General features: G+C 66.2%; 1 protein-coding gene and 1 long non-coding RNA gene across 2 annotated transcripts in view; one reads left to right on the top strand and one right to left on the bottom strand.

Moving 5' to 3' along the window:
• MEGF6 (multiple EGF like domains 6) overlaps window positions 1-20,787 on the top strand; it is a 79,725-nt gene that overhangs the window by 16,732 nt on the left and 42,206 nt on the right. The window lies entirely within an intron of this gene.
• The window catches only part of LOC115299592, a 1,091-nt gene continuing 333 nt past the window's right edge, over window positions 20,030-20,787 (bottom strand). The window contains exons 2-3 of the long non-coding RNA XR_003912253.1: window positions 20,191-20,280; window positions 20,030-20,081 (exon numbers count right to left, since the gene is read on the bottom strand). This is a non-coding gene — a long non-coding RNA (uncharacterized LOC115299592). The remainder of the gene's footprint in view (window positions 20,082-20,190; window positions 20,281-20,787) is intronic.

Here is a 20,787-nt window from a genome sequence, read left to right on the forward strand (position 1 = left end):
CCGTTGCGGCCTCCCCACCCAGATGCTCAGCGACCGGCCGGGTTACTGGGCGGCTGGTCCAAGATGTGCAAGCAGCATTTCTGCCTTGCTGGAGGCCCTCGCGTCCTGAAAGATGGGGGACACCCAGGGTCCTATCGGAGGCGACTGGTTTAGTAAAACTGGGTGCAGCTGTAAGGTGGCAGGTCACGGAAACCCAGCCATGCCACACGCCGTTCAATAGCAGAAACAACTGAGCGAATTTTAGAGAAATGATTGGCTTTAGGATTCGAGTCACGAATCGGGCAGAATCCCGTCCAACAAGGGCCGGGGCTCCCAGGGGCTGTGGCGAGGAAAGTTTTCTAAAGGGAGAGAAAGAGCAAGAAAAAGGAAATTATCAGCCGAGAACCCTTGCTGTAGGCGAGGGGGCCTCCTGAGGGGAGTGGAATCTACCGGAACGCTGATTCCCGGGATGACCTTTATAGGCGATGTCCCTGGGACTTTGAGCTGCAGTCAGGTTGGGTCTCGGGTCGTGACTTAAGTGGTGTCATTTTGGGGGCCTGTGGTTTTCTTTTTGACGACTTGCTGTTAGGAAAGTGTGGGTGGGGTGCTGGGGGGCCTCGGCTCGGAGCGGGTGTGCGGGTCCCGGAGTTTTTGTAAAGAAAGCAAGCACGAGTGCATGAAAACGCGTCACAACAACCCCACAGACGTTTGTCCTGATTTCTTGGCGACAGGATGGTGAGAGCACGGGGCGCGGAGCCATGGCCACTGGGGGACATGAAATACTCCCAGACGGCTTCCAGTGTTTTCAACTTGCTCCTGGTGAGCAGCTGGGGCGGGGGGTCCTCTGGGTCCTTCAACACCTCAGATGCCCAGCAGGCAATGGGGGGCAGGGGCACCAGGAAATTGTGGGGGCAGGAGGCCCCCTGTTTGTAGAGAGGATTCTGCACTGTGTGTTCACTTTGGTGCCCCCCCAGCTGCCCCCAGCATGGCCTGAGGGTAGGGGACCTGGGGAGGGCCTGGGTCCCAGAGTTCTGAGGCAGGTGCCAGTAGCTGGTGGTGCCAACCGTTGGACAGGCTGGTGGGTTGGTTGGTTATCAGGTGCCCTCTGTTAGCCGGAAGGTTCTCTGCTGAGCTAGCCTCCATCCTGTTGCTCCAAGGGCTTTGGGTGCCAGGGGGCCTGCCCTGTGCCCTGTTGCCTCTAGGACCCTGAGCCCCCTCTGTGGGCTGTGACACAACACCCCCTGGCAAGTTGGGGTCCAGGCTGGGTCTAGGTGGGGATAGAGGGGGCCAGATGTCACGCCTTCTTAGTCTGGTCAGTATTTATGGTCATGGGTGGACGTGGGGAGATGCTTTGAGGACCATCTGTCTCATTCAGCCAAGTATGGAACCATGTGCCACTTGACATGGGCCGAGAGACCCATCCTGGTCCTGGTGGCGAGTTGCCTTCAGAGCCGTTGCTGGGACTGGCTTGCACTTACCAAGTCAGCAGCACGGATGCTCTGTGGTCCCTGCGTGGGGCGGAGGGCCGTGAGGGGATGCTGGGTGTGGCCTGTCTTTGGTCACATCCTCCAGGAAGCAGCTGGGGACACCTGCCCTTGGCCCCTGGGGGCCAGCCTTCCTCCTCTGCCCTGCTTCCTATCAGCCACCGGCCACCCAGCTCCTGGCCTGACTGTCCGGGTGGCCAGTTCCCCGTCTTGAGGGCTGATGCTCCCACGGGTGAGCAGCACACACACACCTCCAGAGACCCTGACACTTGGCTGAAGGGTGGGGGTCGTGAGGGCTGCATAGGCACAGTGGGGAGGGAGCTAGGCGTCTGTGGGGGGCTTGGCCTGGGAGGAGCTCAGTGTCAGCAAGTGGCCTTGTGTCCATGGGAGGGGTCCGTCTGGCCAGGACCCATGGGCCACACATGCTCAGTGGGCTCAGACCTACACGCGGGGTCTCCGGGGTTGGGGGTGGGGAAGCAGTGCTCACATGCTCCATCTTCTGCTTCTGGGCCTGGGCTCCAGCCTTGGCTTTGCCTGCAGAGCAGCCCCCCTCCCCGCAGCCACATGGGGGCCTCTCTGGGCCCGGAGGCCTGCGCTGTCTCACTGAACCCTAGGAAACCGGGATCAAGGAGGCCAGGTAGCTGCTCATCTCTCGGCAGTACTGGGGCGATGAGCACCTGGAACCTTCCACCATCTTCCAGCACAGCACCAGGCTTCAGTGGGGCCCCACCAAGACCCGCTTTGGGGAGAGAGGGGCAGGTCCCCAAGTCCCCACCCTGCCCTGACTCTACACCCGGGGACTGGGCCTGGGTCCGGCCTTCATCCTCTGGGAGTGGCTGGTCGGGGGTGGGGGCAGGTGTGGCCTTCAGGAAGCAGCAGATCCAGCGGGGGGCGGGGCTCGGCTTCCTCCCGAGGTGCCGTCTCCTGGAAGAGAGGCTGGTGTGCAGAGCCAGCTGTGCGGGCTGTGTGTGCAGAGCTGTGTGCACAGGTGGGGGTGCAGGGCTGGGTGTGCAAAGGTGGGGGTGCGGGGCTGGGGGTGCACAGGTGGGGGTGCGGGGCTGGGGGTGAAGGGCGGGGCCGCCCGCAGGGACAGTCCTGGCCCAAGCTTCTGCCCAAACCTCCAGCGGCCCCACGTCCTGGCCTCTCCTCCATCCGGGCGGGGCAGACCTGAGCCTCAGCACAGTTGGTAATATTTAACCAGCCCCCCCGCTATAATTGATTCCAGTTTTGAAAATAAAAGCCATATTTTTTCTGGTCCCCCCAAATTCCTTCATTTGAAGGAACGGGTGGGGGGAGGAAGGGACCCAGCTGTGTGAATGGTGGAAAGCGGAGGAGGCGGGGCCCTAGGAAGAGCCCTCCCCCACCTGCCCCCCTCCCGGGGCTGCAGCCTGCCTGCCCCAGTGGCTGAGCCCCTTTGTTCCACCTTCCCCGCCCCATCTCCCCTTCTGAAGGCTGGAGGCTTTCTGCAGGAGCGGGGGGGGGGCACGAAGGGGCCTGTGCTGGCAGAGCCCAGGGTGTGGGGCACAGTGTGGGGGGCTGGGCCCTGGGCGCCTGCAACGGAGCCCCCACTCCACCCGGCCTCAGCCCTCTCCATCCAGGGCCAGCTTCGTGCCCTGTAGGTGAGCCAGTGTGACCGGGCACAACACCCTGGACCCTAGTCACTCCTTTGTTAGCTGGGGGTCAGACGGTGTTTCGTCAAGTCCCAGGTGCCTGTGCGGGGAGGCGCAGGGCGCCAGGTGGAAGGGCCTCGTGGGGGTGGCACTGCTCTCGCTCCCTGGAGACCCGGTCTGCTGGGCATGAGGGCATAAGGTGGCTGACCAGGTGGTCGGGGACTGCCCCTTGTTCGTGGGGGGGGAGCGTCCGGAGGGTGCTGCTCACGGTTGGGCCCTCCCTCTGGTGGCCTCCCCGCTCTGTGGCTGAGCACCATGTCAGTAGAGGAGGGCCAGGACCTCAGGGACCCCTGTCCCTTGTTGGGCCCCAGGGGGCCTGTCAGACCCACCAGGGGTGGTTGTCACTGGCAGGAAGCAGGGCTCTGTCCCACCTCCGAGGCTGGCTGAGCGTGCTCCCAGGTGAGCCGGGACCTGCAGGTGACGCAAGTGCTTCCTGGGGTCTTCAAGGAAAAGCCAGGCGACGTGCTGCCTCTTAATGTAGCTTGTGCTGTGTGAGCTGCGCATCGTGACAGAGCCGCTGTCGTTTCTTGTGACTTGATCTCACTTGACTTTGTGGGACTGAAACAGACTGAGAACTTGAGCCTGGGTTCTCTCTAGTACCTTCTGGGTCCAAGGATCCTTGGCTTTGGTTCCCTTCTGGGCCTCAGTTTCCTCACCTGTAAAATGGGTGGGTTGTTGAGGTCTCTGAGGCAGTTCTGGGGCTCTGGCTCTCGGATCCAGCTGAGCGATCAGGGCAGAGCCAGGCAGGCTGGAGGGCTTCCTGGAGGAAGTGGGCCTGTGGGCCGGGGAAGTTTGGGAGGTGCAGGTGGTTCGGGGTGGGCTTTCCAGATGGAAGATAGGCTGGAGCAGAGTCGTAGAGAGGTGACAGTGAGCCAGCTTGGCCTGGAGGGCTTGGCAGGGACTGCAGGAGGGCCGGCCCGGAGTCCCCAGGGCCCTTAGCCTCCTTGGAGCTGGTGACCTGCTGACCCGGGGCCAGCGTGGCAGGTGCCCCTGGGGACCCAGTGTGATCTGCTGCTGCACCCCCGTGCCCACCTGGCAGGAAGAGAAGCCAGGGTCCTGCCTGGAGCCTCGGTGCCCCACGTGTGCCCTCTGAGCAGGAAGCCAGCGGGAGGGGGACCTGGAGGCGGCTGCACAGGGAAACTGAGCAGCTGGCATGGCCGCCACCCCTGAGGGCCTGGGGGCAGGAGGCGGACCTCAAGGGCGACTCTGTTTCTAAATTGGGAGGACTGACCAAGAATGGAGAGGAAGTGGCTCCCCCAGGCCGCCCTTCAGTGCCGCCCACTGTGTCCGAGGGTGGGAGACTGACCCCTGGCCCGAGGTCCAGACGCCACCAAGGGCTGCTCCTGGCCAGCTGCCGTGCCCAGGCCTGGGAGCTGCCACTGCCCCGTCCTCATCCAGGGCCCAACCTGCCTGCTTGTCAGGACTGGGGGCCCTGGGGCAGGGGCGTCTCCTTTCTGGGGGCCATGCCCCCAGAGGCCAGGTTCCAGCACCTCTGCGGTGGGGTCGCTGTGTTGAGGCCGGCAGCCACAGTGGCCCTAGCCTGGTTGATTCCTTGGGAGGCAGCTCAGTCATAGGCCTGTGGGCGTGGCCTCCGGTTAATCTGTCTTGACCTTGATCCTGGGCCTTGGTTGCAGTTGCAGGTTGCCTGCGCCATTCCCTGCAGCAGCCCCGTGGGGTGGCAGGGCCACTTGAGTCATACTGGCCGTCCGCCTGAGGTTGCTTTCTGAGCCCCGGGGTCGGGGGCCTCCCCTGTGGGTACCGGGTACCTTTCCCCTGAGCCGGGGACACACCTCAGCTTCTGTGGGAGGCTGCCCTCAGGCTCTGGCCTTGGAGGAGCTGGGTCCGGTTTCTGGGTTATGAGAAGCCAGGCTCCCCTCTGGCTGCGGGTGGCCGGCTCTGCTCCGCTTCACGCCCAGGCGGGCGGCCTGGCTGTGGGCTTGGTCTCCACAGGCACCTGCTTTCGCTGCACTAAGCTCCTCCCTCGAAGACAGTTCCCGAAATCTCCAGAGCATGGCTTCCCTGCCGGAGGGGGTGCTGGGCTGGCTGCCGGTGACTCCCGCTTCCTGGCACTGAGTGGGGGGAGCCCGGCGGCCCCTGGGACGGGTGGCCTGCCAGCTTAAATGCAGGGGTGGGTGGTGGCCTCAGCTCTGCCCTCTGGCCTTGGTCCTGCTGCCCTTCCCAGTTGGCTGGGCCACCTGTGGTCCCTGCGGGTCCGTCCTGCACTTGGGCTGGGCCTCGTCCCCGACGGGCCATTCATCTGCGGACGGTATCGGGTCCAGGACGGTGGAGACCGACCGCGTACAGAATCCAAGCGGGTCTTTCAAAGCAGCTGACTCTAGGAGGTGTTTGGGTTCATCCAGTGAATCGCTTAACTACCAGGTTGCACCCCCCCTCTCTGACCCCGTCCCCAGCCCACCACAAAGGCGCCTCTGTCTCCTGGGGTGACTGGCCTCCAGGCCTGCCTCCTGCACGTGGGCTGTGGGCCCCTCCCAGGGCTGACCTCAGAGTTGGGTGGTCTTGTGGTGTAATTATAGCAGGAGAGCCATGGAGCAAGCCTTCTGGGAGCAGGGGTGGGGTGGGGGGCTGTGAGGGTGCCCCGGCTGGGCATTTGCCAAATGGCCATCTCTAGTCCCCCTCCCCCGCCCCCTCCCCATGTGGGGCCCACTGTGCAGGCGGGGCTGAGGTTCAGATGAGTAGACACGCCTCCTGGCCTCCGTGCCTCCCCTCCCCGTGCTGTCCCAGGCTACAAGCCGTCCCCCGCCTCCTGGGAGGTCTCCGGAAAGGGCCCCTGAACCTGCCCCTCGCTGCCCCAGCCACACCGCCCTCTCCCTCCCTCCCCAGGGTTGACCAGGCCTCTTCTGTGAAGTGCCCTTCCCTACACGGGCAGACCCGGGGGGTACCCTGTGTGGGCTGGGTGCTTGTCCCATTTTACAGATGGGGACACTGAGCCCTGTCACTTCCTGAGTTGCTGGGGTCGGTTGTGGCTCAGTGTAGACAGCCTCTTGGACCCACCAGGGCAGGGCCGGATGCTCCTGGGGGCCCCCACTGGCTGGGGGGAGGGACCCTGGGTGGTGTCTGGGGGTCTGTGCGGCATGGGAACCCCACGTGGGTCCCCAGGCCGTTGTCACCTTGGGACTGACTGACTGCGTGTTTGGGGGCAAGGGGCCTCTCTGAGGAAACTTTTCCCTGGGGGTCCACCGGCCCTGCAGCCAGGCAGCTGCCCGCTGTTGCAGCACCCGGCTGGCCGGGGGTGACGGCTCGGTGCTTTGTGTCTGGACAGAGGAAGGCCTGGCCAAGCCGAGCAGGGCGGCTGCTGGTCCCCGGCCCTCAGGGACCCCGCTCTGTACGGAGGCTGCCCCTGCCATCCTGCACCGTTGGGTCCTTCAGACCCTCGGTGCCTCAGGTTCTCTCCGCTGGTAGAGGGAGCAGCGCCAGGGAGGCCTCTGCCGTGGCCCTGGGGCAGGCACTCCAGGAGGGGTGGAAAGGCGGGGTACCCAGGTCAGCGCAGGTAGCTGGAGGGGATGGGGATGCTAGTGTGAGATCGCGGTGGGGGGGGTCCCCGCATTTGGGGGACTCTCAGGCTGGACATGGGAGAGGCCCTCAGCACAGGTGAAGATGTGTAGCTGTGAAAGGAACTTAGGAAGCCTGGGGGCCCTCCCTCCATCCCCGCGAGGACCCCCCATGTGCAAGGGGCACCGCCAGGTGAGGTCCCCGCCATGCTGCGCCCCTTCTCACGGCCCCGGAAATCTGCCCCCGTGGCGGCTTCTGTGGCTCGGCGGAGGCTTTGGGGTCTGAATTCCTGGAGGATTCTGGCCTGGTGCAGCCCTGCACTGAGGAGCCCTTTCCGGGCCAGGTTCTGTGTCCTTAGCCGGCGGGCCTCCGCTGCCACACCCCTGTCTGCCCCCCAAGCTGAGCCCTGAGGCTGTGCAGGGAGGGCCCGGGTGGGGAGCAGAGCAGCTCCGGTGAGCCCCGGGCCCCCGGCTGCTTTCTGGGCTCTTGGAGGGCACCTCAGCTCGTGTCCCCTCTGTCCCCCCAAGCGCCGGCCGCCCACCTGCCAGGAGCTGGCTGCCCAGCCCTAGCGGCTCTGGGGGCACATTCCAGGGCACGTGCTGACTGCTCGTTTTCAAGATTCCTGGGGCTCCTGCCTGCCTCCCCGTCTGGCGGGATAATTAACGAGGGGTCTGCAAACAGGGAGCTGGCCTCGGCGTCCTGGAATCTGCTCTCGGTCTTGGCGGCTGCCGGCATTCCAGAGCAGGGCCTGGCCCTCGGTGCCCGGGTCGGAGCGGGGCCTGGGCAGCATCGCGCAGAGCCAGGCCAGCTGACGGCGGGCTGTTCCCGTGGGAGGAGGAGGTCGTGGCCGCGGGGCCGACGTCCTGCCAAGCCCGCCTCCGGCCGGCACTGGCTTTGCGGGGGCTCCTGCCCCGCTCAGTCTCTCCGGCCAGCATCTCCGCTGGGAGCCCTGAGAACCGGGGAGGGCACCCGTCCGCCATTTCGGGTCAGGGTGAGGCGAACCTGTGGCTTAGCGCCCCCATCGTGGGGCCTCTGCGGCCGGCCCTGCACTCGGGTCTCTGGAGCAGAGCCCTGCTGCTGCCCGTCTGCTTCGGGCCGGCTTTCCGCCCAGCCCGTGTCAGGCCAATCCGGAGCAGGACGGAGCGCAGGTGCCCCACGCATCCGTCCATGCTCTCCACAGTGGGTGTGGCCACCTGACTTGGGGACTCTTGACCCCGAGCAAACCACAGTGCCAGCCCCTGGGGCAGAGATGCCCGGCCGGCCCTTGCCTGTTTGGTTTTACTGGGAATTGTGGAAGATTCTTGGATCCTGGACACCCAGGCACTTAGCCCCAGCTCCTAGCTGGGGAGCACGTCCGGGTCGGTGCCGCCACAGACAGAAGGGGTGTGGGCTCCCGGCCCTTTCCCTCACGCCGGCCGGTGCCCAGCCTCCACTCCTCAGCCCCCGGTGGCAGCCCGACGCCGCCCCGCACCCCCGGCTGCCAGGCGGGCGGGCTCTGTGCTCCTGTCTGTGGGCGTCCTCCCGAAGGCCTGGCAGGGCCTTTTCTGCTCAGGGAAAAGGAAAGGCGAGTTTTGGCAAATCTGTGACCCGACTTGTTTGTCAGGAAAGCACGTTCACACCTTGTCCCGGAGCATCACCCTCCTAGGCTAAGTGGGTGAGGGCACACATCCGGGTTCGCGCTCACACTGTGCTCACACCGCGTCCCGGCTCACACTCCCGCTGCGGCAGCGTCCTGGTGGGCGTGCAGGGCGGGTGGTTCTGCCCGATGCTGGCTGGGCTGGGGGGCCTGGTGCAGGGCAGGCAGGACGGCCGGGTAAAGGCCCAGAAGCTCGTGTGAGCCCTGAGGCCGCTGGGCCTTGCGCTCTCCGCGCAGACTCGGGATCCAGCACCAGGGACCTGGATTTGTCCTGGAAGTCAGAGTGGCCGGGCTGGGGGCTGAGGTCCCCTGAGCGCCTCCCTCGGAGGGAGTGTGCCGTGGGCACAGGCAGGGGGCCCAGGCCCGTAATTCTGGCTCCCGGTCCCGGTTTCTCCCATCTGCTGGGGACCGCCATCACTTTCGGGTCTCTGCTGTGCTCTGTGCTGGCCTGTTCACCCCCAGGCGCTTGGGCTAGATTTGCCCCTCTCCAGGGCCATCTTCCAGACTGAGGGTGGGAGGACTCAGGCTGGCTCTGGGCTGCGTCCGGGACAGACCGTCTCCCCGGAGCTGCTGCCTTCTGGGACCGGCCTCTCCGGCCACTCCCAGGTTGATGAGGGCGTGGGAGGTGGTCCCGGGGAGGAGGTGGCCGGGCGGGAAGAGGTGGCTGGTACTGGGCACCAGGCACCAGACCCATGCAAGGAGCTGTCCCCCATCCCCCGGGGAGAGCCCACACAGCCTGTCCCTGTTTTGAACTGCAGGTGAGGTCACCACCCTGGGGACGGCCCTGCAGGGGCTATGGGGCTAGGGAGCCAGGACGTGACAGTCTGCTGGATGCTTATGCATCCGGTGAGTCTTCTGACGCCGACGCAGCCCCCACCCCACTTAGTAGGTAGGGACACTGAAGTTGCCAAGGGGTGGCGCTCAGAGCCAGCCTGTTTCCCTTGCTGTCCTGCCTCGGGGTCGCTGGGTGCAGGGCTGAGCGCCAGGCGTGGACACGGGCTGTGCCCTCATGTCCTGGGGGCACAGGGTTGGCCGAGCCCATCTGGATTCTAGTGTGAGGGGGCAGGTGCCAAGGTTTCTGGCCCTTCGGGGTGTGCGGGGCTAGATGTCCCACCCCGGCCCAGCCAGCCCCAGGGGTGGGACATCTAGCCCCGGGGGCACCTGCGGGACCCAGAGCTGTCAGGAAGAGCCTCGAGTGGCCACGTGGGGGGGCCTCGGGATCATGTGCGGAGCTGTGGCTTGGGGGCCCAGGACTGTTGGAATGCCCGGAGGCTGGCTCCCGCGCCAGCCCTTGGAGGCCACAGACACACCTGCTCCCCCTGGGGGTGGGCCGAACACAGGGGGATGGCGCACGGTGGCGGGCCCAGCCTGGGCAGGGCTGGCTTTGGGAGCTCACCCTGCAGTGAGCCCAATTTCATCTCCTGCTTTTAAGTCGCAGGCGGGCTAGGGCACCGGGGACAGCCTGGGATGGGGACAGTCACCTGCCCTGCTCCTGGCAGTGAGTGTGGACGGGCTGCATCAGCCCGACTCCGAGGCCAGGCTCCTGGAAGTTGGCAGCTAAGCCCGCCTGGCGTCTCCTCAGGTGGGTGGGACTTGGGTCCCCCCAGAGGCTTCGGGGTGGTGCTCCTGCTGGGGGTGCTGGCCTGACCTGCGAACTCAGGGATCAGAGGCTGCTGGACACTGGCCCAAGCCCCTCCTTCTACAGATTGAACTGTGTCCCCAAGAGGAGGCAGGTCTGGCTGCGGCCCCCCCATGTGCTCGGAAGGGTGGGCGCTGGCTGGGTCCCTGCCGGCTCTCTGTGGGCTGTCGGAATGAATGCCTGGCAGGATGAATGAGTGATGTGGGTGATCTGTAGCCAGGCCCACCTGTGCACCTTCTGACACCCTGATCCCTTCCTCGGGACCTGCTGTGGTGGGCAGTTCTCCGGGAGCCTGGAGATGGCGGAGACTCTGAGGGTGGTGGGTGGGGTGGGGTTCCCGGCAGGAAGATGTTACCTTGGCAGCCAGCCCCGGTGCCCGGGCCTGGTGGGATTCGAGGACCCGCAGCCCGCCCTGTGCCCCAAGTGATGTCCCCCTGGAGCTTCATCCCACGAGAGGCAGAAGTCCACAGGCCAGGCCGTGTGTCCTGAATCATTGTCCACGCTGACCGCTGCCCTCAGAGGGCACTGGGCTCTGCAGGTGGGGTGGGGAAGGCCCAGAGGCTGGCTGGGGGGTGACATCAGGGCCCCTAGCAAGTGGAGCCCTCATCCCTGGGCCAGGCGGCGGTGCCCCCAGGGTCGCCCAGCACTGCTAGCCTTCCCAGAGCTTGCCCTGGGCAACAGGAATGCACAAGAGAACAGGCACAGAGAGGGCTAGGGCTCACAGACCCCTTCCTGGTAGGGGCTCCTGGCCCGGTGTCCCTGGCCCATGTGGTCAGGGTGGGGCACCGGCGCCCCCTGGTGGCAGCAAGGGGCCAGAGCAGGTGCACCAGGCTGCCTGCAGCTGTGGACGACTCTCCGGCCCCTTCAGGTCCTCAGCCGCTGCTCAGCCAGCCCAGCCCTGTGACACCTGGTGTCACCCTGACAGCTGCTGAGGCCTGAGGGACACTGTGGGAAGGAGAAGATGAGACCCAGACCAGTCCCGGGCAAGAAAGGTGAGGGGCGGTCCGGGAGCCCCAGGGAACCTCGGGGTTTGAGTCCTGGGCGCAGATAACAGGAGGCAAGGGGGTGATTTCAGGAGCAGCAGGTGTGAGGGACGAGCCGGGGGGAGGGATGGAAGCGTCAGGGGGCTGCAGTGGTGGGTGGCGGGGGTGCTGAGGGCTTCGGTCCCCGCCACAGACGTGAGTGTGAAGACCTGGCCGGTCCCGGTGGGGACACAGCCAGCACAGGGCCAGCCAAGGGGCGGCCAAGGGCTCTCAGTCAGGGGGGCCGGGGGGGCAGACTTGTGCTCTGGCCTCCCCCCCACCCAGGTGCCAAGGCCAGACCCCAGGGAGCCATGGTGGCTCATGCTGGGGACGGCCGGTGGCCAGAGGGACGTCAGGCCAGGGCAGAGAGGCAGAGCTAGTGGGGCAGGGAGAGGAGGCCGACGGCGCAGGCGAGGGGAGGGTACTGCTTGCCTGGGCTCCACACGGGCGTGAAGGCCAGTGGCGGCCCCAGGGTCTAGTCTGGGGGGGGCATAGCGGCCCCTTTCCTGAAACTGAGAGACCGGGGCCGGTGCAGGCTGGCGGGCACCTGGAGCCTCTGTGCCGGGGGGCGGCAGGCACTGCAGGGAGGTGCCCGGGCCCTGGGGGTGGGCAAGGACGCAGCAGAGCCCGAGGCTCCGGATACCAAGGTGGCCCCACCAGCCTCTGCTGTGTGTCTCACTATATGTGAGTCGGGGCTTTGAGGGCTTCTTGGATTCTGAGCTGTGACCTCCAGCCTCATCCCGCCTGCAGGCCTCCAGGGACCCAGAGGAGGGCTATTTTTGGAACACAGAGTACTTGCACCCGGACGCCCGGTAAAATAATCACCACCTTTCATCTTTCAGGCAACGTTCTTCCAACGTTGTGTTGGGCTTCTCTGTGTACAGGGGCCGCTGGGGCCGTCCCCGGGGGCTGAGGTGGGGCAGGTGGCCCGTCACCGGAGGGCCTGCTTCCAGACCGGCAGCTGCTCTGTGGGGTGGCTCTGCGCTCCTCTGCGCTAAGGCCGTCCATCTGTCTGTCCCTCTGTTGGGTCCCGGCACCAAGCACCGGGCTCCACACGGGGGCCTGTTGGGACTCACCCTCCAGGTCTTCAGTGAGCTCCAGGGAGACAGTCGCGAAGCTAGGGGGGGATGAGGACCTGCTGAGGGTTTGGGCAGGTGTGACAGCCACTGCGGAGGTACAGGTGACATGTGTGTGTCTAGGGCCCAGGCTGCGCAGAGGGCTGAGCTGGCCCGTGGTCCCCAGGGAAGTGGCCCTCGTGTGGGCTAAGACGGTGGAGGCAGGCGGCACCGAGGTCTGGGGGGCAGTGGATGCCTCTCCAGGGAAGCCTGCAGGGGGCAGCCTGCCCGCCGGGCGTAAGTCCTGAACAGGGCTCCCTCCCCTTTGCTATAGCTGCTGCCACCACCCTGGGGGGGGCTCTGGCGGGGGGCTTCTGGGGTCTCACAGCAGGGGGGTGTGAGGGCCGTCTGTGCACGGAGCAAGGCGTCAGAGCCCAGCTTGTGTGCTGCCTGCGGGGGGGCTGGGCTCCCAGCCAGGCCCGGCCCCATCTGGACAGAGTTCTGGACTCTTCGTCAGGAATGAATGGGGATGTGCCGAGCCCCCCGGTCCTTCCTGATCCTGGCTTAGAAACTGAGCAAGATGTAGAGACGGGGTCACATCCTGTTGTCCAGACCAGAGGGGCCTCTAGAGCCTCTGCGCGTGCCGCTCAGGTCTCCACTGTGCAGGGGATTGACTGGCTGTGGGTCCGGAAGTCAGGGTTCTTGGGACACAGAGAGAGATGTGCACACACATGTGCACGATGCAGACACGCATGCACACACATGTGCACACTGCACACACATGTACAGTGCACACACTGCACACATGTGTGCACAATGCAGGCACATGCTCACACATGCACCCATATGTCCAGCACACACATGCACAATGCAGACATGTGCACACACGTGCGCACTGCACACACACAGACATGTACAGTGTGCACACGTGCACACAGGTGTATAATGTAGATACATGCACACACATGCACAATGCAGACACATGTACACACACGTGCACACACATGTGCAATGCAGACACACAGTGCACACACACATGTACAATGCACACACGTGCACACACGTGTATAATGCAGACACATGCACACACAGTGCATGCACAAACACAAGAATGGGCGTGGCGCGGCCCGCACCAGCCCTTCCCAAGCCTCACCCCTGCCGCGGTGCAGCCAGCGCCTCGGAAGCACTGAGCCGTCTCGGGGAGGCGTGCAAGGGGGGAGGCGGAGTGGAGATCCACGCATTTGGGGAACCAAGGAATGTTCTTGGCTCCCTTCTGGGCCTTTTACATTTTGTCTTGTTTTCTGGGAAACAAATGGAAAAAAAAGCCCCATTCCCACATATTTGAAGGCTGATGTGTATAAACAGACCAAACCCGATAAGTTTCAGAGTAAACAGAGAAACTGTCTGCAGCCGGGCGTCGCGGTCCTGCGTCCTGGGCTGATGGCAGGAGGTGACGGGGCCCTTCTGGGCCGGCTCGGGTGGATCCGCCGTCCTAACCGTGCCCGCCGGGGGCCTGCCTGGGAGCCTCAGGGCCCCCGTCTCCAGCTCTGCCAGCACCCTGCCCCGTCTCACCCCTCCGGGCCCCTCCTGGACCCAGCGGAGTGCGCTCAGCCCTGTGCCTCGATGCGGCCCCCAGGCCCGGAAGCTCCGATGCTCCTCCCGGATTTCCTCGTTCTGCCGCCTTCGGGGCTGGAGCCTTGGGGGCTGGGCCTCCTGCTGGCACGGCCCCTGCTTTGCCAGAGACGGGCATATTCAGCAGGTGATTTGTGAGAACTTGCCGCCTCACCAGACCCCGGGCCACCTCTAAGCCTGGCCCTGGGGACACAGGGGCCGAGGGCTGAACCCTGGAATCCCCTGGAAACGCAGCACCCCACTCCTGACCTGTCCCTGCAGCCTCGTCCCAGAGGGGACTGCCAGGTGACCCTGGAAACCCAGGGCAGGTGAGGCCTGTCTGACCATTTCTAGGCGACCCACTCTTGGTTTCCCTGGTTGCCCTGGAAACCACAGACGCGAGGGCATTGATGGCCTCTCCCCGCCCACCCAGCCTCTCCCGCCCTGGGAAGGACTCCCTTGAACTTGGGAGCTTTCTCTGGCCCCCCAGGCTGACCTCTCGGGCCAGCACGTGATCTGCTGGGCACCCTTAAACACCGTCGCCGAGTGAAGGAGGCGCGTCCCAAACGGCCCCACGCTGTATGATCCCAGCGGCAGCGCAGTCTGGAAAAGGCACCTCCAGGGAGACCGCGCCGGGGTCGGGGGTCACCAGGGCTGGGGGAGGACAGATGGGTGGGCGGAGCCCGGCGACGTTCAGGGCCGTGCAGCCACGGCATGTGACGCGGTCGGGGTGCGTACGCGGCGGTACCCGGATGCCCAGCCCTGCAGTGGCCTGCGGGCTTAGTTACAGACGGTGCGTCTGTCCCGCCCGGTGGGACCGAATGCGTGGCGAAGGCAGGGAGTTGTCACGGGGCCCGTGTCTGCAGGGAGGCAGCGCGTGGAGGCCCTGCACCACTGCTTGATTTTCCCTAAACCTGCAACTTCTCTAAAAAATAAAATCTGTTAATTCAAAACAAGTTGCAGCACGAACGCAGCCTTGGTGGCCGTCAGGACTGGCCTGGCCTGACCCCGTCCTGAGAGCGTCCCCCGCCTTCCTGGCGTGGCGCTCCGTGTGCCTCGGACGCCTCATTCCCTTGGCCTCCCGAGGACGAGGACAGCTGGGGGGGGCTCCGTCTCCCCGCCCGGCCCCCTGCCGAACCCCCGCTCAGAGCCGTTGGGTCTCTAATTGCCATTGTTCCAAACGATTGTAACGTGATATTTAAACGGTCAAATGTTGCGGTTCCTAGTGTGAATTTAATTCCATCCGGCAAAATGGTCCTTGGACCTGCCAGTTTCCATGGCAACCTCATGAAGTGTGTGTGGCGTTTTCTGCCCCCAGGGAGCTCACGGTCTCCTTGGACACAGGGCATGGAGTTCAATCTGAGAATGGGCTCGCTGGTCACCCAGAAAGGCCCGGGTCACCTGTGGGCCCTTGATCCACTCCGTGCCGGGAACTGCCGGCCGGTGGGAGCAGGGAGAGGGCCTGGAGTGGCCCCAGGGATGGCCTGTCAGCACGGCCGGAATCCCGCGGTGCCCGGGTCAGGGACGGCTGCACTGTCTGTGACAGGCTGAGCCCGCCTCCAAGGGGCCCGCAGCCAAGACCCCTGCCCCGGGCAGTGACGGGACAGGTTTGTGCTGTCCTCCGGGTAACTGTCTCCTTACCCGGGGGTGGGGGCAGGTCTGCCGGCTGGTCCCTCCCCCACCTGGCCGGGAGCCCGGAGGGAACGTGGGCCAGGAGTGCCTGGCACAGGCTGAGGCCAGAGCCCGGCCTGGCAGCGGTGCTGGGGGAATGTGGGCGAGCTCGGAGCGGTTCTGGGCCGCCTGTGGGGTCTCCACGTTTCCATTACGGGCCCTCACAGGGTCTAGCTTTCAGCCGGGTGGGCCTGGGTCCCAGGCTGGGCCCTGGGGCTGTGCTACCTCAGGCTTTCATTTTTGACCTGGCTGGAATTGAATACTGGCCCGGGCTTCATTTCTCTCCGAGGGGCCCCTGGATCCCTCCTTGCTGCCCTCCAGTCCTGCATAGCTCTCCCCGTTTCAGAGACGAGGAAACAGGCCCAGAGGGTTTTGCGATAGGCCACAGTCACCCCGGGGCTGGAGGCTCGGCCAGCCCGGACCCCTGCCTGCGGGACCTGAGCCCTACTTTTGGGCACGGCCTCCCCAGCTTCTGGGAAATGGACGTGCAGAAGCGGGCTCCTTCAGCCTCGGGCATCAGAGTAGGGGCCCCAGGGGAAATGCTCCGGAGGTGAGGGGAGCTCCGTCCAGAGTCCCCGAGGGGGCTTGTGCGCAGCCGTGTATGTGCTGCCCCGGCAGCCCAGGGACAGCGGCTCAGAGGCCCGGGCGGAGGCGTGGCCCTGCCGCCGCCCGGTGTCAGCCCCGTGAGCCTGCTCCTGGACTCGGGGCTCCCAGAGCCGGGTGAGCGAGCACACTGCTGTTGCTTGAGCCTCCGGCCTGCGGTCCTGTGTCACAGCAGCCCCAGGACACTGTGCCACCACCTTTCGCCAGGACTGCGACGCCCTGCCTGACTCCAGGTGACTTTTCCACTCTCCGGGGTCAAGGCCAAGTCCCCTTCTACAGCCTCGCCCCGACAGAGCCACCAGGGGCCTGGGGACCTGGCCTCCTCCTCAGCCGTGTCCGGCTGTCTGGGCACGGGCACGGTGTGTGTCCGCAGGCCTGTGGCTGCTTCACGGCCGCCCCCACAGCCGGTTCGGGGCCCCCACGAGGGCCTTGCCAGAACCACCCCCATCCTAGACGCTCAGTAGGGTGCATGGGAAAGGGGGGTCCCCCGGGCGAGATGGGGTGCATATGCCCAGCCCCACGCCGCGCAGGCTCCGGCAGCAGGCCTCAGCCCGTTCTGGCCCGGATGCCCGGGCAGGCATGTGGGCCCAAAGGGCAAGCTCACACAGGGAGCCCCAGTCTCCCCTCGGGGAAGGCGGGGCTGGCTGCGCTCCGGGGGTGGAACATTCCTGGGGAGACAGGTGAGGCAGGCCCCGGCTGAGCATCCTGCCCAGAGAGGGGGCTCCCCCCGTCAGTGCCATATGGCATGCCAGCCGCTCCCGGGCACCCCTCTTCCCGGACCCTGAGCCTCCTGTCCTTCCTCGGGGCAGGGGCCTTTGCCGGCCCCTCACTCCCAGTGCCCTCGTGGAGTGGATGTGAGGCTGGCGCCCCTGAACCTGCGTGGCCGATTCCGGTCCAGCTGGCCTTCGCAGCTCTCCTGGCTGGTGTGGGAGCAGCCCCGGCCCGTCCAGTGACACCTGGCTGCTGGGAGGGAGGCTTCTTGGCCTCCTTGGCAGGCAGCGCCTCCTAAATCCCGGCTGCTAAAGGGTAGCCTGGGGCCCTGGTGGGCCGGCGGGAGGAGGGCTAGCTGTGCCCACAGACCCAAGGCCCAGGCGTGTCCGCCCCCCGGTGGGTTCCGGTGGCCTTCTGCCGGGTGCTCTCAGCCTTCAGGGCCCGACACAGCTGTTTCCTGGCAGGGACCCGAGGCCCGGCTGGTTAGTGGGCTGCGTGTCGTGGCTGCTCCCCTGCCCGGCCCGCCCGGAGCGCCTGGAGGCCTGTCCTGCCAGAAAGCGAGGCTGGGAGGGGGAGGCATGTGTAGGGGAGGGCGAGGGGCAGTGTCCGCTGTCCTGGGCGGGCCGGTGTGCTGCAGGCCCCTGGGGCTCCCCTGGCTCAGAGCTGGCCCGTGACCCCGAGGTCCCTCTGGGTGTGGGAGGCTGGCGGTCACGGGGCGGCTGGCGCTCACGGCGGGGTCACCGTGCCATGTGGCAGGCGGGCCTGGTGCCTCTTCTCACCTGCTTCCTGCCTGCGGGCTCTGTGGTCCACACACGGCCGCCCAGGCCAGCCCAGACCAGCCCCGTCTGCACCGCAGGGTCGCCCTGAGAGGCTGTGGCTGTCCCCAGGCTGCTGGTGGAGGGGCGGCGGGGAGGTATGCAGGCCGTGGGGCACGGGCCCCTCTCGTTTCCATCTCTGGCCGTCGTGAGTTGTGCTGTGCCGGACATCCTGCACATGCAGCCCTCTGAGTCCCCTTTCCGAGTCTCCGGGGCACGTGGGTGCTTGACCTGCGGAGGGAGGCGTCATTTTCTGCTGGTGGGAGTGTCCTCCCGGTGGAGACGGCTGGGGGCAGCGCCCTCCCCATGCTTCAGCCTGGCCTCTTGCTTCTGCCCCCACCTGGCCTGTGACCTGACCCTGTCTGGGCTCAGGGGTCCCTGAGACGCGCAGGGTGAGGGTCCCACGTGGTACCCAGCCTGCTGTGTTTCGTGATGCACCCCCAGACCGGCCCCATGGGCAGGAGGGCAGGGGTTTCCTGCCCAAGTGTGGTTCACGCCCAAAGGGCCGGAGCTGAGCCAGTGCTGGGCTGCAGAGAGGAGTGCGGGGCCGGGGCCATCTGGAATGCAGCCCCAGGGCACCCACGCTGGGGTCCTTGGTGACTCAGTGGGTCACTCTGGAAGCAGCCAACCCATGAGGTGCCTGTGGGCAGTGGTGGTGGGGCCAGGACTTCCCAGGATCTGCTCCCAGAACCCCCGGCGGCTCCAGTCTCCCCGCACAGACCTGGGGCCCTGGCAGAGAAGGGCTGGGGGCCGGTGTTGGGAGAAATGCTCCCAGCTCCTGGAGCCTTGAGTCCTCCCCAGGCTGTGCTGGGTGCCCTGGGCCCTTCGCTCCCGCCTCGCTCTGGCCACACAGCCTCAGCCCAGGCCTGTCTGCCTGTCCAGCCCAGGTCCGGCTGCTCAGGGTCGTCGCTGGCTCCATCCTGACTTCAGCAGGGCTGCTGACCACCCTGGGGCACCCACGGCACCCACAGCTGTCCCGTAGCCCCGTCCACTGTGCAGTGGGATCTTTGGAAGAAGGCCCAAGAGGCGCCTGCTGGAGGTGGGGGGCAGTAAACAGGTGACCAGAGGTCCCCCGCTGAGCGGGTGACTTTGAACCTGAAGTGTAGTGTCCGGGCCCTCACCGCTGTGCAGTCTTCTTCCTCCCCCCTGCTCTCCCCCTGCCCAGGACGATGGGGTCCTTCCTTTGTATCCTGCCCCCCCCAGCCACGTGCACAGCACAGGGTCCCCATGCCCCATCCCTGGCCAGGGTCGCGTCCTGCTCCATCTGGGCTGCCGTCGCCTGAGGAGGGGACTTGGGGAGGGCCAGCCCCGTCTCTGTTTCCCTCGAGGAGGTCCTTGGTGTGACGTTGGCTCCGCGTCAGTGAGAGCGTCCTGTGGCCCCTGTGTGCTGGCCTCGGCCCAGCACAGGGACCCCAACACTAGTGGGGTCCTGCCCCCACACTGAGGGCGGGGCCGTCCAGGCTGGACACTGGTGTTGAGCAGCCCGCCTGGTGCAGAGTCACAAGGGGCTCAGCCCACTCAGGGTGGGGGGGCTTCCTGGGGGCTCTGGGCCGCAGCGTACAGCATGCAGGGGCCAGGGGCCGGGGGCCGGGGTAGCAGCGAGGGGTGTGGCTGCAGCTGCTGCTGAGCCTTCGGCACAGCGCCGGGTCCCCCACCCCCCACCCCCCACCCCACTCCCTCCAGCGTGAGCTCCAGGCCCCTCCTCCGCACCAGCACCCAGGGCTTTTCCCGGGCGTGTGGAGCGGCCAGGGGGTCGGGGTAGGGTGCTGGCGGGGGTGCCTGGCGCGGGAGCAGCCATCAGGCCCGGTGGGCACTGTGAGCCAGCAGTCACTAGGAGCGCCCTCGAGGTGGGTCCAGCCTGCCTGGCGGCATGCCTTTCCTGTGCCCTCATTCCTGGAGCTTCTCTGCACAGCTGCCGCCAGCCCCAGCGCCCACTCCCGGTCCTCGGGGCTGGCCTCTGTGCTGTCGCCCCAGGCCCAGGCCGGCTGCTGCCCCAGGCACCCCGTCTCTGACTCCTGGGCCAGGCTGACCTCTGTCTCGCCCTGCGGAACTCTCTAGGAATTCCCAGAACATTCCCAGCATTAACCTCCGCAGGCCTGGGTCAGGGCTGCACTCCAGCGGTCTCCAGGAGGGTTCTGTGGACCCGTGTCTGGCTCTGTAGCCTCAGCCCCGCTCGGGGTCTTCTGATGACCCTCCCAGGGAAGCACGGAGGTGATGAACCGAGAGGGGGCGGCTTGGGCTGGGTGGGGCGCCGCGGTGGGGGCGATGTCGGGGCATCGCGCCTTGCGGGAGGGGCTGCTGCCTGTGTGGCCGGGGAGGCTCTGGCGCTCAGTACCCACATCCGGTGGGCCAAGCTGGCATCTGGCCGTCCGTGGCCTGTGGTACATCGGGGTCTCAGCATGGTCTGTGTCTGCCTCTCGGTCACATTCCCCGTGAAATAAGGGGAGCCTCAGCCTCTGGCCTCAGAGAGCCCAGGAGGCGAGCAGAGCCTCCCCAGACCTCACCTGGGCACGGGGCGGGACAGCCCGTCCCCCTGTCATCTCACGCTCTTGTCCGTCCTCACTGGCGGCCGTGGCTCTGTGAGGTCCCCGGCAGGCTGGGGTCAGGAGTGTGGGGGCAGTGACGCAGGTCTAGGGGCTCGTCCTGGCCCTGGAGCTGGGGGAGGCCCGGGTTCCCTGGAGCGGACAGGGGACCAAACACGTGCACGGGCCCTTCTCCGAGGACTCAGAGGAGCAGATGCGGCTCCTTAACGGGTGGATGGGCTCCTCCTGTGGCAAGCCCTACCTGCACGGCCTTCCCGAAAAACCGCCCTCGACTGCTTGTCCTGGGTGCTGATGGGCTGGTGCGCTCAGGGTCCCCTCTCGTGGAGCCCATCTGGAGGGGTGAAGTTTGTCACTGCTGCTCACTGTCCTTCTGTGGTTCCTTCCCCCTACCCGTCCGGGCCATGGGGCAGGCCGCGGCTGGGAGGGATGTCCCCATGGGTCGCCAGCGCCTCCTCCTCGAAGAATGAATGCATGTGCCAAGGGCGACGGGCCCCGAGGGTCAGGGCTTCGACTGCCACCGCCCCCCGAGTCCTGGCCTGACCCCTGACCCAGGGCCCGGTCTGGGCCGTGTGGGCCCGTCAGGCAGCAGCATCGGCCCCGCTTCCCCAAAGTGGACAGCTCCCCACCCCGCCTCTGTGTCCCAGAACTTTCCAGAGAGCACTGTCTCCAGTGGTGCCAGTCGGGAGCTGTCTGTCAGAGGATGGGATGGGGCCCAGCCTGCTGGACCGGGGTCCGGGGGTCGGGGAGCCTGTGCACACAGGGTTTCCCTATGCTGAGTCTCCTTTCCAGCGTTTTCATGGCTAGGAGGAGGCTGGTGGGGGGGGGTGGGCGAGTGTGC

Source organism: Suricata suricatta, chromosome 8 (genome assembly GCF_006229205.1).
Source record: "Suricata suricatta isolate VVHF042 chromosome 8, meerkat_22Aug2017_6uvM2_HiC, whole genome shotgun sequence".
In the NCBI taxonomy this organism is placed as follows: domain Eukaryota; kingdom Metazoa; phylum Chordata; class Mammalia; order Carnivora; family Herpestidae; genus Suricata; species Suricata suricatta.